The sequence below is a fragment of the Ochotona curzoniae genome, unplaced genomic scaffold, assembly GCF_017591425.1.
Source record: "Ochotona curzoniae isolate NIBS_2020 unplaced genomic scaffold, NIBS_Ocur_1.0 contig_1328, whole genome shotgun sequence".
In the NCBI taxonomy this organism is placed as follows: domain Eukaryota; kingdom Metazoa; phylum Chordata; class Mammalia; order Lagomorpha; family Ochotonidae; genus Ochotona; species Ochotona curzoniae.
This window is the reverse complement of record NW_024465041.1, coordinates 1,145,716-1,158,721: the sequence shown is the minus strand read 5'-3', so window position 1 is coordinate 1,158,721 and position 13,006 is coordinate 1,145,716. Positions and strand designations below refer to the sequence as shown.

Here is a 13,006-nt window from a genome sequence, read left to right as displayed (position 1 = left end):
AATCAGTGCAAGATTCTCTCTCTCTTTCTCATGCCTTCTCTCTCTGTAACTCTTTCACGTAAAATAAATAAATATTTAGGGGCCTGGCGGCGTGGCTTAGCGGTTAAAGTCCTCACCTTGAACGAGCTGGGATCCCATATGGGCGCCGGTTCTAATCCCAGAAGCTCCACTTCCCATCCAGCTCCCAGCTTGTGGCCTGGGAAAGCAGTCGAGGATGGCCCAGAGCCTTGGGACCCTGCGTCTACGTTGGAGACCCAGAAGAAGTTCCTGGCTCCTGGCTTCTGATGTCAGACCCCAAGGAGACAAGAGACTCCTGCTGTCCTCCTTGTGCAACACCTGCCTTGAGTCCGCCTCTTCCCACATGGGTGGGAACCAAGACTCTCCTGCTGACCGCCTCGGCTGAGCTCCCAGCCAAAGGCTGGCATCAACACCCAGCCTGGTGAGCAGATCTGGGCCAGAGAGCCCATAGGTTCTATGGCACAGTGGTACCCTCCAAAACATCCCAGGCATCCTCATCTCCTGACAGTCATACTCTGCCATTGTCATCTGGTGCCTTTTGCCAGTCTGGACCAAGATCCACAGCATGAGTGATTCACACCGTGATAGTTCCACGATTAGTCTATACAAGGTCTATGGTTTCAGCCTTAGTGTCTCTCATGGGAGAAGCTCCAGGGAGAGGCATACACAGGTTGACCAACTCATCCAGAAGCCATCCGGCACTTCCCTGGCTTTAGCACTGGGATGTCAAACCTGAGGGCCTCTCCACCCACCCACCCACCCAGTCCTTGAGAACCAGCTTGCAATATCACTCTAGGCCTATGGTGAGGATGGAGTGAGATGGCCAGCAAGTAAGGAATTGAGGCCTTCTCCCAACAGCGATGTGGGGAAGCCACCTTGAAACCAACATACCCCTCGGTCCCTGCTGAAGCCCACTCACCACTGCATGAGAGACCCCTAACCAGAATTGCTCATCTAAACTGAGCCTGGAGTCCTGACCAACAGGAAATGTGTGAGAAAGCAACTGACATTAAATCTATTTTTTTAAAGGCTTATTTATTTTATTACAGATATACAGAGAGAAGTGAGATATGCAGAGAGAAGGAGAGAGAGAGAGAGAGAGGAAGATCTTCCATCCAATGATTCACTCCCCAAGTGAGCACAACGGCCTATGCTATGCCGATCCGGAGCCAGGATCCAGGAATCTCTTCTGGGTCTCCCACACGGGCGCAGGGTCCCAAGGCTTTGGGCCATCCTCAACTGCTTTCCCAGGTCACAAGCAGGGAGCTGGATGGGAAGTGGAGCTGCCGGGACTAGAACCGGTGCCCATATGGGATCCCAGTGCATTCAAGGTGAGGACTTTAGCCTAGGCCATGCCAAAGCCCCCTCCCCCCCCATTAAATCTTAATACCATTAATGCTCACTAATAGGGGAGTAATTAGATAGCTTACACAGATTGCTATACTCCAGCAGATAACAAACCACATAGCATGCTATCTATGCTGTCTCTAGCAATCATGCTGATCTGTTTGGGACCTGCTTTTTCCTTTCCTGAAAATCACCCTGAGGGAGTGCTGCTCCAGTCCCTGGAGAACACAGTTGGGCTCCACCTGCTGGGTGAGTCAGTCCCACTCTAATTGTTTTCCAAGCCTTAACCATCAATCCCTGGGGTTCGGGAGTCCTCACACCTCTCAGGTTCCAGCTGCTCTCTGGGGTCTCCCTGATTTCCCCAAAGGCCCAGGTGCTCATCTAGATTGTTAAGGCAGCCTTCTCCTGAGGAAAGGCTCCCTGCTGTCTAGCAGACAGCTGTGTGCAGAGGCAGCGCACGGGTTGCAGGGCTCACTTCCGCTGGAGTCAGGGAGGGACTCTCTTGGACTGCAGGCTATTCTGCAGGGAAATCCAAGGTGAGATCTCATTATGGAGTGTGAGTCGTTGATCTTGGAGGAACCCTTCCTTCAGCAGCCCCTTTTTCCCAGCGAGCTTGCTGCAGGCCTTCTTCCTGCCCTGGGGAACACGAGAGCAGAGGAACGTAATCCAACAGGAGTGCAGAGAGCAGGCAGGACCATGAAAAGATGAGCTTGGGCCTGGCAGCATGGCCTAGCGGCTAAAGTCCTCGCCTTAAATGTGCCAGGATCCCATTTGGACGCTGGTTCTAATCCTGGCAGCCCCACCTCCCATCCAGCTCCCTGCTTGTGGCCTGGGAAAGAAGTCAAGGACAGTCCAAAGCTTTGGGACCCTGCACCCATGTGGAAGACCCAGAAGAGGCTCCTGGTTTCGGATCAGCACAGCATTGGTCGTTGCAGCCACTTGGGGAGTGAATCACTGGATGGAAGATCTTCCTCTCTGTCTCTCCTCCTGTCTGTATTTCTGTCTTTCCAATAAAAATAAATAAATCTTAAAAAAAAAAAAAAACACCTCCAAAAGCTGGGCCTAGCAGCTTAAATACTCATCTTGCATGCTCTGGGATCCCATTGGGCGCTAGTTTATGTTCCAGCTGCTCCACTTACTGTCCAGCTCCCTGCCTGTGGCCTGGGAAAGCAGTCGAACATGGGTCAAAGCCTTGGGGTTTTGCACTCGTGTTGGAGACCTAGAGGACATTACTGGGTCCTGGCTTTGGATCAACTCCGTTTACACTTGGGGAGTAAACCAGCAGGTGGAAGTTCTTTCCCTCTGTCTCTGTAAATCTGACTTTACAATAAAAATAAATAAATCTTAAAAAAAAAAAAAGTAAGAAAGCTGAAGTTCAAAAAGTGAATTGACCAAATCTATCCCCCCCAAATAAATGAGTCTGAAAGAAGAGTCGTGGAAGTTCAGGAGTCCCGGCACCAACCAGTGGAATGTCTCATTCCACAACGTGTGGAAGCGGGGAGCGGCTGTGTTTAGTAACCATCATCCCATCAACTAAGAGCATATGGTATATGGTAGGATCATGACTCCCCAGTCAGTGCAAACATCATGCACTCTAACCTATCCAGTCAGTAAGAGCTGCATCCCACTTGGCAGCCACCAAGTAAGAGCCATATCCCCGCATTAAGAATAGTGGAACCTGGGCCCGGCGCGGTGGCGCAAGTGGTTAAGTCCTCGCCTTGCACACCCGGGATCCCATATGGGCGCCGGTTCTAACCCGGCAGCCCCGCTTCCCTTCCAGCTCCCTGCCTGTGGCCTGGGAAAGCAGTTGAGGACGGCCCAAAGCTTTGGGACCCTGCACCCGCGTGGGAGACCCGGAAGAGGCTCCTGGCTTCGGATCGGCATAGTATCGGCCCGTTGCGGCTCACTTGGGGAATGAATCATCGGATGGAAGATCTTCCTCTCTCTCTCTCCTCTCTGTATATCCGCCTTTCCAATAAAAAATAATAAAAATAAATCTTTAAAAAAAAAGAATAGTGGAACCAAGCGAACAGATCCTTCTACTTTGTTTAAAGAAAACAATGTGGGTCAGTCAGCTCACTGCTTACCGCTGGAGCTGTAAAAGGAAAGATCTCATCCTGGAACCAGAGAAGCCCTCTCTCTCCTCTTCTGGGACTTTCCAAGAACCCAAGATCATGGCAAAGGTCACGTTACGGACATGTTCCAGAGTTTTTCAGAGGACCTAGCCTTACTGTGGCCATTTCCTATTGTCTGTGATGTCACAGAAGATTGCAGAGATGGGGTGAGAGATACGGAAACCGAGCCTCTAGTCCACTGGACCCAGACAGAAGATCTGTATCTCCACGCTTTCTCCGATTTTGCGGATATTTGCATGTCCCTGAGTCAGACGTCATGTGTGATGTTTCATGGTGCCGCCAAGCTTTCAAAGCTTTCCCCTCGAAGATTTATTCATTTGGCTGGAAGTCAGAGAGAAAAATAAAATTACTCATTCCCCAAGTGGCCAGAGCTGATACAGGCTAAGCCTGGTGCGCGGGACTCCAGCTGGATCTCCCACCCAGACGGCAAGCACCTAAGTACTGTGTCTTCTTCTGCTACTTTCCCAGATGCATCAGCAGGGAGATGGATCAGAAGCAAAGCAGCTGGAACTTGAACTGGCATGCTAGTGTTGCAAGTAGCATCTTAACCCCCTGTGCTGACATGCTGCCTACCAAAGCCTGCCTTTTAGATGTCCATATATTATTCCAAGTATAGCTTACATATTATGCTTTTTTTTGTACTTATATTTCTTTTAGTCTATTAAAAGGAGTTTGAAAATAACATCATCATTTTTTTTAAAGATTTATTTTTATTTTTATTGGAAAGGCGGATATACAGAGAGGAGAGACAGAGAGGAAGATCTTCTGTCTGATGATTCACTCCCCAAGTGAGCGCAACGGCCGATGCTATGCCGGTCCGAAGCCAGGAGCCTCTTCTGGGTCTCCCACGTGGGTGCAGGGTCCCAAAGCCTTGGGCCGTCCTCAACTGCTTTCCCGGGCCACAGGCAGGGAGCTGGAAGGGAAGCGGGGCTGCCGGGATTAGAACCAGCGCCCATATGGGATCCAGGGCTTGCAAGGCGAGGACCTTAACCGCTAAGCCACTGCGCCGGGCCCAACATCATCATTTTTTATAAAATTTATTTTTATTGGAAAGTCAGATATACAGAGAGGAGGAAAGACAGAGAGGAAGATCTTCCATCTGCTGATGCACTCTGCAAGTGGCCACAACAGCCTGAGCTGAGCTGATCCAAAACCAGGAGCCAGGAGTCAGGAGCTTCTTCTGGGTGTTCCATGTAGGTACAGGGTCCCAAGGCTTTGGGCCGTCCTCAACTGTCTTCCCCCGCCACAAGCAGGCTGCTGGATGGGAAGCTGGGCTGCTGGGAAACAAACTGGCACCCATATGGGATCCCGGGCGTCTGCAAGGCGAGGACTTTAGCCACTAGGCCACCGCGATGATCCCAAATCACACCAGTTTCATATACAGCAGGACTTCCAAGGGGCACTGGTACGATCAGGGATCTCATCTATACCATTCCTGCCCACTCACCTGTTCCTGCTCTACTCATAGGCTACGATGAACCTGGTTACCCAGACTCCTAAGTGTGGAGAGCTGGCCTGCTCCCTTAGGGCAAAGAAATGCTAGAGAAAAACAGTTTCTTTGGAATTCACAGGCCATGCAAGCCAGGTAAGTTAATCACATTGAACAGCTTAGTGTAGATCCTATCAAGCTTAAGTAAGTTGGGACAATTTAAAGCTGTCTGAGTATTTTGAAAATATTGCAAATCTTATCCCAGAGGGCTGGGTTTTATCATCCTGCTAAGAATTTTGTCCCGAGGGCAGCTGATGGATGGATTTAAACACAGGAGTGATGGTCTCATCAGGTAAATGGGAGAGTGGTGGGGGAAATGGATTCTCATCATGGGAGGAAAAGGAGGGAGTGATGCCAGAGTAGTTCCCTTTTGGGCCAGGAACTGCCCAAGGGTAGGGTGTGGGTCAGCCTGTGATGGGGCAGAGCAGCAGGTTGACTTGCACCTGCTCACCCCCTCAACCCTTCTTCCTAAGGCTTAGGGAATATGTCACAGCCCAAGACTACCAGGGCATTGGCATTCCCGGGGTCCACAGCTGGCTCAGCAGCAGTGAAGACACCGGGGAAGATGCTGAGGCCATGACTGCTGAGTCCAGGAGTCCCCTGATCTTCCTTCCTCCTGGAAAGTTTTGGAGGGCCCTACCTCCTGGATCTGTGTGAGCTGGAGTTTATCAAGCAATCCTACTGATTTCATATTTAGAGGAAAATACTGCCCCAGGTGCAACCCCAGGAAAAAAATCATTTGGTTTCTGCTCTCCCCCTAGCACACAAAGATCTGCAGCCAGCAGCAGATAGGGACTGGGCCTGGCATGGTGGCTTAGTAGCTAACGTTCTTGCCTTGCATGCGCCAGGATCCCATGTGGGATTCTATTCCTGGCTGCCCCACTTCCCTTCCAGCTCCCTGGCTGTGACCTGGGAAAGCACTTGAGGATGGCCCAAAGCCTTGGGACCCTGCACCTGCATGGGAAACTCAGAAGAGGCCTCAAGCTCCTGGCTTTGGATTGGCACAGCTCCGGCCATTGCGGCTACTTAGGAAGCACATCAGCAGACAGATCTTTCTCTGTCTCTCTTCTTTGTGTATCTGACTTTCCAATTTAAAAAAATCTTGAAAAAATTACACTACTGAGTTTTGAATCTTTTAAAAATACTTCTTTATTTGGGGCTCGGCACAGGAGCCTAGCGGCTAAAGTCCTTGCCTTGCATGCACTAGGATCCCATATATTCACTGGTTTAAGCCCGGTGGTCCTGCTTCCCACCCAGCTCCCTGCTTGTGACCTGGGAAAGCAGTTGAGGATGGCTGGAAGCCTTGGAACTTTGCACTCATATGGGAGACCAGGAAGAAGCTCCTGGCTTCAGATCAGCTCAGCTCCAGCTGTTGTAACCACTTACAGAGTGAACCATCCAATGAGATCTTCCTCTCTCTCTCTCTCTCCTCCTCTCTGTATGCATACCTGCCTTTCTAATAAAAATAAATAAATACGTTCTTTCAAAAAAATATATTTGGGCCTGGGCCAATGGCTCAGTTGGCTAGCTCTCCCCTTTCAAGCACTGGGATCCCACATGGGTGCTGGTTCATATCCTGGCTCCTCCACCTCCCTCCCAGCTCCGTGTTTGTGGCCTGGGAAAACAGAGAAGGATGGCTCAAAGCCTTGGTACCCCATGCCCATGTGGAACACCCAGAGGAAGCTCCTGGCTTCGAATTAGCTCAGCTTCAGCTGTGGCAGCCACTTTGGGAAGTGAATCAGCAGATGGAAGATCTTTCTTTTTATTTCTCCTCTCTTTTTCTGATTTGCCTATAAATCAAATCAGTAAAACTAAACCATTTTTTAAAATTTTTATTTATTTATTTAAAGGAAAGAGTGGCAGAGAATGGGTGGGAGAGATATCTTCCATCTACTAGTTCACTCCTCAAATGGCCACGATGGCCACGACTGGTCCAAGTTAAAGCCAGGGGCTCTGAGCTACATCCGGGTAATGTACAAGGGTGGCAAGGGTCCAAGCACTTGGGCTATTTTCTGCTGCTTTTCCAGACTCAACAGCAGGGAGCTAAATGGAAAGCAGAGCCGCAGGGACTCTAACTGGCTCTGATAGGTGATCCTGGCATTGCAAATAGCTTAGCTTGGTATATCATAATTTAGGCCCAACCAACAAAGACAGGGAATAGTCTATAGACGTTTTCCCAGAAGGCAACATCTCAATAGTGAATGGCTGGAAGGATGAAGGAGAGTCACCAAAACTGCCTGTAACATTACAACTAGGAAATGCACCACTATCACCATTATTCCTAACACTCACTGCAATTAGAATGGGCTTTCCCTTCTCTGCACATTGATCTGAGTGCTGTTAAATTCCTTCCCCCGGGGGACCGGCAGCGTGGCCTAGCAGCTAAAGTCCTTGCCTTGCATGCACTGGGATCCCATATGGGCGCCAGTTCTAATCCCAGCAGCTCCACTTCCCATCCAGCTCCCTGCTTGTGGTCTGGGAAAGCAGTCAAGGACGGCCCAAAGCCTTGGGACCCTGCACCTGTGTGGGAGACCTGGAGGAGGTTCCTGGATCCTGGCTTTGGATCAGCATAGCAGCGGCCATTGCGCTCACTTGGGGAGGGAATCATCGGACGGAAGATCTTCCTCTCTGTCTCTCCTCCTCTCTGTATATCTGACTTTGTAATAAAATAAATAAATCTTTAAAGAAAAAAATTCCTACCCTCATTCAATCCGCATAACTGCAGACACAAAAATGCCTGCCTCTCATCTCTTTTTCTTTCTTTTTCTTTTTTAATTTACCTATTTTTATTGGGAAGGCAGATTTACAGAGAGAAGGAGAGGCAGAGAAAGATCTTCCATCTGTTAGTTCCTCCTCAAGCAGCCGCAATGGCTGAGTCCATCTGAATCCAGGAGCCAGGACTCTCCTCTGGCTCTCCCACATGGGTGTGAGGTCCCAAGGCTTTGGTGCCATCTTCTACTACTTTCCCAGGCCACAAACAGAGAGCTGTAAGGGAAGCAGAGCCACCAGGACACTAACTGGCATCCAAATAGGATCCTAGTGCATGCAAATGGCAAGGATTTAGCCACTGATCATCCGTGCAGGGCCCTCTCATCTCCACTTGCCAGAAGACAACAGCAAAGCCAAACAACCTCCTTGGGGAGTCAGATCTGCAACCACCAGCCACGTTTGACTTCAGAAAGCCTGCACTTGATGGGGAGCATGAACCTGAGACAAAGCAGACACAGGAGAGAGCCATCTCTCTCCTGCCAGCTCCCAACTTCCCTGTCCTCCTCAGCCCAGGAGGATGACAAGGCTATTGACCTACTGACCTGGAAACCAGGGATGGGTAGTCTCTGAGTCAGAAGCAGAGGATGCTAGACAAGTTCCCATCTACTTACTGGGTCATGAAGTGCGTTCAGGAATGGAGCTGGGCCAGGAGCAGGATGCCCTACCTTACCAACACAATTATACCTCTCGCACTCTATGATCTAAATGATTCCTGTCACAAGGTCCAGCTTCGCGCCACTCACATGATGGACCCCAAAAACGCCACCAGGGGAGGCATTTCTCTGGTGAATCTGTCTGAGAGCCGAGCCCGCTTCAGAGCCAAGTCAGTGTCTGAGGGTGCTTTTCTGAACGGAAAAGTTCTTAAGTCCAGCTGTTCAACTCATGGTTGGCCAAAGGATCACATACCAAGGTGGTCACTAGTAGCTGATGTCATTCCAGTAACTGGACTACTGATCCTTCCCCAACTCCCTTTTCCTAATGTCCGTAAGCCTGGTGAGTCAGATTAGTCATTGTGGGCTCCTTGGTGAAGGTAGCTTGGGAGCCAAGGGCGGCAGACATTCTGAGAGCTCTTCCTGCCAAGTCAGGGTGGGGCCCGTTGAATCACACCCATCTCACAGCACTGGATATCTGAGTGAGGACCAGCCTCACATTCTTCCTTTTTTGTAGATTTATTTATTTATTCGGAAGGGTAGATTTACATAGAAAAGAAGTGACTGCTTTTTCACTCCCGAAATTGCTACAATCACTGGGACTAAGCCAACCTAGAGCCATGAACCAGGAGATTTTTTTTTAAAGATTTATTTATTTTTATTGGAAAGGCAGATATACAGAAGAGGAGAGACAGAGAGGAAGATCTTCCACCTGATGGTTCACTCTCCAAGTGGCTGCAATTGCTGGAGTTGAACCAATCAGAAGTCAGAAGTCAGGAGCTAGGAACCAGGAGCTTCTTCTGGGTCTCCCACACGGGTGCAGGGTCCCAAGGCTTTGGGCCATCCTTGACAGCTTTCCAAAGCCACAGGCAGGAAGCTGGATGGGAAATGGAACAGCTGGAACATGAATCAGCATCCATATGGGATCCTGACACTTGCAGGCAGGCAGAGGATGGACAGTTGCACCATCATGCCAGACACATATTGCCCTTTCCTGGACACCAGTGGGTTATCCATGGTCCAGGAAAGCAGGAAGGCATCAAATATCACACTGAATGAAAGAAAAGTCTCTGGGTTTCTGAACCTAAGTCAGAGAGAGTCCTCTCAGTGGAAAACCAAGTAGCTGTTCTCCAGGGGGAAGCATGGGCAGCCCCTGCAGTGGCCCAGTGGGTGTCCTAGCGTTTGAGAGGAAGCCACAATGAAGAGAGATTGTACCCACCGTTCCCTGATGATCTCTCTGGCCTATGAGCAGCACTGCTCTGAGCTGAGCAAGAGTGCAGTGTCCAACCCAGGCAGCAGAACAGAACTTGGAACAAATAGCTCAGCACAGAGAAACAGAGGGACAATGGGATGGGGCCCAACCACTTCTGCAGACTCTGGAGCTCACAGAATGCCGGACCAGCTCAGCAGCTCTCATTGTGGGAGATAAGTGCTGTTCTTCAGACCGTAGCTTAGAGGCTCCAGAGAGAAACGCCCACATTCAACCAGTGCTGAGAGCCTTTGAGGACATGCTGAAATGGCCCTGGGAATGGTCTGAGTCCTCGTCACCATTCAATTTTACATCCAGCAAGAAGTGAAGGTCTGAGGCCCGGCACAGTGGCCTAGTGGCTAAAATCCTTGCCTTACACAAGTTGAGATCCCATATGGCTGCCAGTTCTATCCCTGTGGCCCAACTTCCCATCCAGCTCCCTGCTTGTAGCCTGGGAAAGCAGTCAAGGACGGCCCAAAGCCTTAGGACCCTGTACCCAAGTGGGAGACCTAGAAGAGGCTCCAGGCTCCTGGCTTCAAATCAGTCCAGCTCTGGCCATTGTGGCCACTTTTGAAGAGTGAATCAACTGACAGAAGATCTTCTTCTCTGTCTCTCCTCCTCTCTGCATATCTGCCTTTCCAATATAAATAAACGTTTGCTTTGCTTTAAAGGTGGGGGGTGAGGGCCCGGCGCTGTGGCCTAGCTGCTAAAGTCCTCGCCTTGAACGCACTGGGATCCCATATGGGCGCAGGTTCTAATCTTGACAGGCCATCCAGCTCCCTGCTTGTGGTCTGGGAATGCAGTCGAGGACAGCCCAAAAGCCTTGGGACCCTGTACCCGCATCGGAGACCCGGAAGAGGTTCCTGGTTCCAGACTTCGGACTGGCGCATCACCTGACGTTGCGGTCACTTGGGGAGTGAATCATTGGGCAGAAGATCTTCCTCTGTCTCTCCTCCTCTCTGTATATCTGACCTTGTAGTAAAAATAAATACATCTTTAAAAAAAAAAAAAGGTGGGGGTTGATCCAAGCACATCGACGGGTCGCGGGAGATACACTCAGTGATCTGCCTGGGTGTGGATGGGTGACAGCGACAGGCTAATGGCAAGACACAGGACAAGGGTGGCAGGGGAGCGTGGACAAGAGGAGCCGGTGAGGAGGGCAGCCGTTGATTTCAGAGCAGGGGCGTCCAGCAGGAAGACAGCAGCATCACACAAAACAGTGACCTGGACATTCCCACAGGCAGTGGTGTCTCTGCTGGCCTGATCTTAATTTCTTACCCGCACTCAAGTTCTGAGAGCATTTCGTCTGGAAAAGGTAGTGGAAAATTCTGCTGGTGTCAGCCCTGAGTTACTGCATTTTCTTGTCATTAATTCCTTCAAAAGATCATGGTGTATTGACGGGATCCTATGAGGATATGCTACTCAAATGACTTATTATGGGCCCGGCGCTGTGGCCTAGTGGCTAAAGTCCTCATCTTGAATGCACTGGGATCCCATATGGGCGCCGGTTCTAATCCAGGCAGCTCCACTTCCCATCCAGCTCCCTGCTTGTGGCCTGGGAAAGAAGTCGAGGACGGCCCAAAGCTTTGGGACCCTGCACCCATGTGGGAGACCTAGAAGAGGCTCCAGGCTCCTGGCTTCGAAACAGACCAGCTCTGGCCATTGTGGCCACTTTTGAAGAGTGAATCAACTGACAGAAGATCTTCTTCTCTGTCTCTCCTCCTCTCTGCATATCTGCCTTTCCAATATAAATAAAATAAATCTTAAAAAAAAGTGAAGGTTTGCATGGCTTTAAAGGTGGGGGTGAAGACCCGGCAGCGTGACCTTGCAGCTAAAGTCCTCGCCTTGAACGCACCGGGATCCCATATGGGCGCCGGTTCTAATCCAGGCAGCTCCACTTCCCATCCAGCTCCCTGCTTGTGGCCTGGGAAAGCAGTCAAGGATGGTCCAAAGCCTTGGGACCCTGCACCTGTGTGGGATACCCGGAGGAGGTTCCTGGTTCCCGCTTAGGATCGGCACAGCACCGGCCGTTGCGCTCACTTGGGGAGGGAATCATCGGATGGAAGATTTTCCTCTCTGTCTCTCCTCCTCCCTGTGTATCTGACTTTGTAATAAAAATAAATAAATCTTTTAAAAAATGATTTATTATATATACAGCTTCTCTTCTAGATTATAAAGGTGAATTCAGGAATCACAACTTACCCGACTCTGAATAAAGTGAGTTCTCTTGAATATAGCTAATAAGTGCTTCATAGATGAGAGCTGGGGGGAAGAGCGAGGGGAGAGCAGCAGGCCACTTGGGACACCCACAGCCTATATTACAGGATCGGGCTTTGACTTCCAGCTGCGTTCCCCAGTCCAGCTTCTTGCTGATACAACACCCTGGAATGGAAAGCAACAAATGATGGCAGGGGCCAGCCATAGGAGACCCAGATTGAGTTATAGTTCCTGTCTGGCAGGGCTCTAACCTTTGAGGCATGGGCCAGAGGTTCTCCACTTCTCTGCCCTTTAAACAAGTAAAAGACCATTTTAAATAGAAAAAGAGTGAGGGAAGAAAGTGAGGAAGGACTTCAGGGAAAAAAAAAAGAGGGAAGTAGGACAGAAGAGGGCCGGGTTAAGGAGATTAATTGACCAGAGATGTTAAGGGAAGGCGGTGGTGACAGGCCTGCATCCCAGTATATACGGTGTCACAGAAATGAACTTATCTATTGCCTCATCCCAAATGGCTGGGGACAGTTTACCTTCGGGCACTACGCAAGTTTGTTGTCCATCAAGGCTGTTGCCTGCCTTCTGTGACAGTCAGAACTCAGCTGCGCAGTCTCCATGGTGATGCAGAGTAGAAACAGGGAGATTCTAAAGGAAAAGCACGGGGAATAGGTTTCTAGCGGCCCTACCAACATGTTTAACTCATTTCTTAAGTGTCTGTGACAGCTCACTCTTTAGCCGGTAACACTGATGTGGGGGCAAGTCTCTTCTATCTCATGAAAGATCTTTTAGTAAATGGGCCTAACCTTCCAGCCCACTCACGGAGAGCACTCTGTAATGATGAAGAAGGGATCCCCGGAACAAGAACCTCAGGAAGCTAGGATGAAGCCCACGTGTGTGGGAGCAGGGCACACAGCCCTGCCCGTACCCCGGGAGCTTTACGCCTCGGCCCTGATCCCCTCAGAGGAACTTTCAGTAAGACCACACAGGACAGAAGGCGGCAGGGAGGAAGGGCAGCGGGAAGGCTCGGACCCGGTCGCTCCATACCGGCGCCGAGGGCGACTCTTCGCAGACGCCCGCGGGGTCCGTCACGTGTGCTCTCCATGATGATACTTATTCTTTCTGGAGAGCTGCCCTGGCTACC

At 50.3% G+C, this 13,006-nt stretch overlaps 1 long non-coding RNA gene across 1 annotated transcript; it reads right to left on the bottom strand.

The window, feature by feature from the left end:
- Positions 1–2,715: 2,715 nt before the first annotated feature.
- On the bottom strand, positions 2,716–12,077 carry LOC121146662. The gene is made up of 3 exons (XR_005882234.1): positions 11,860–12,077; positions 3,388–3,821; positions 2,716–3,043 (listed from the first exon to the last, which is right to left on the bottom strand). It is a non-coding gene; the product is annotated as an uncharacterized LOC121146662 (long non-coding RNA).
- Positions 12,078–13,006: the final 929 nt, after the last annotated feature.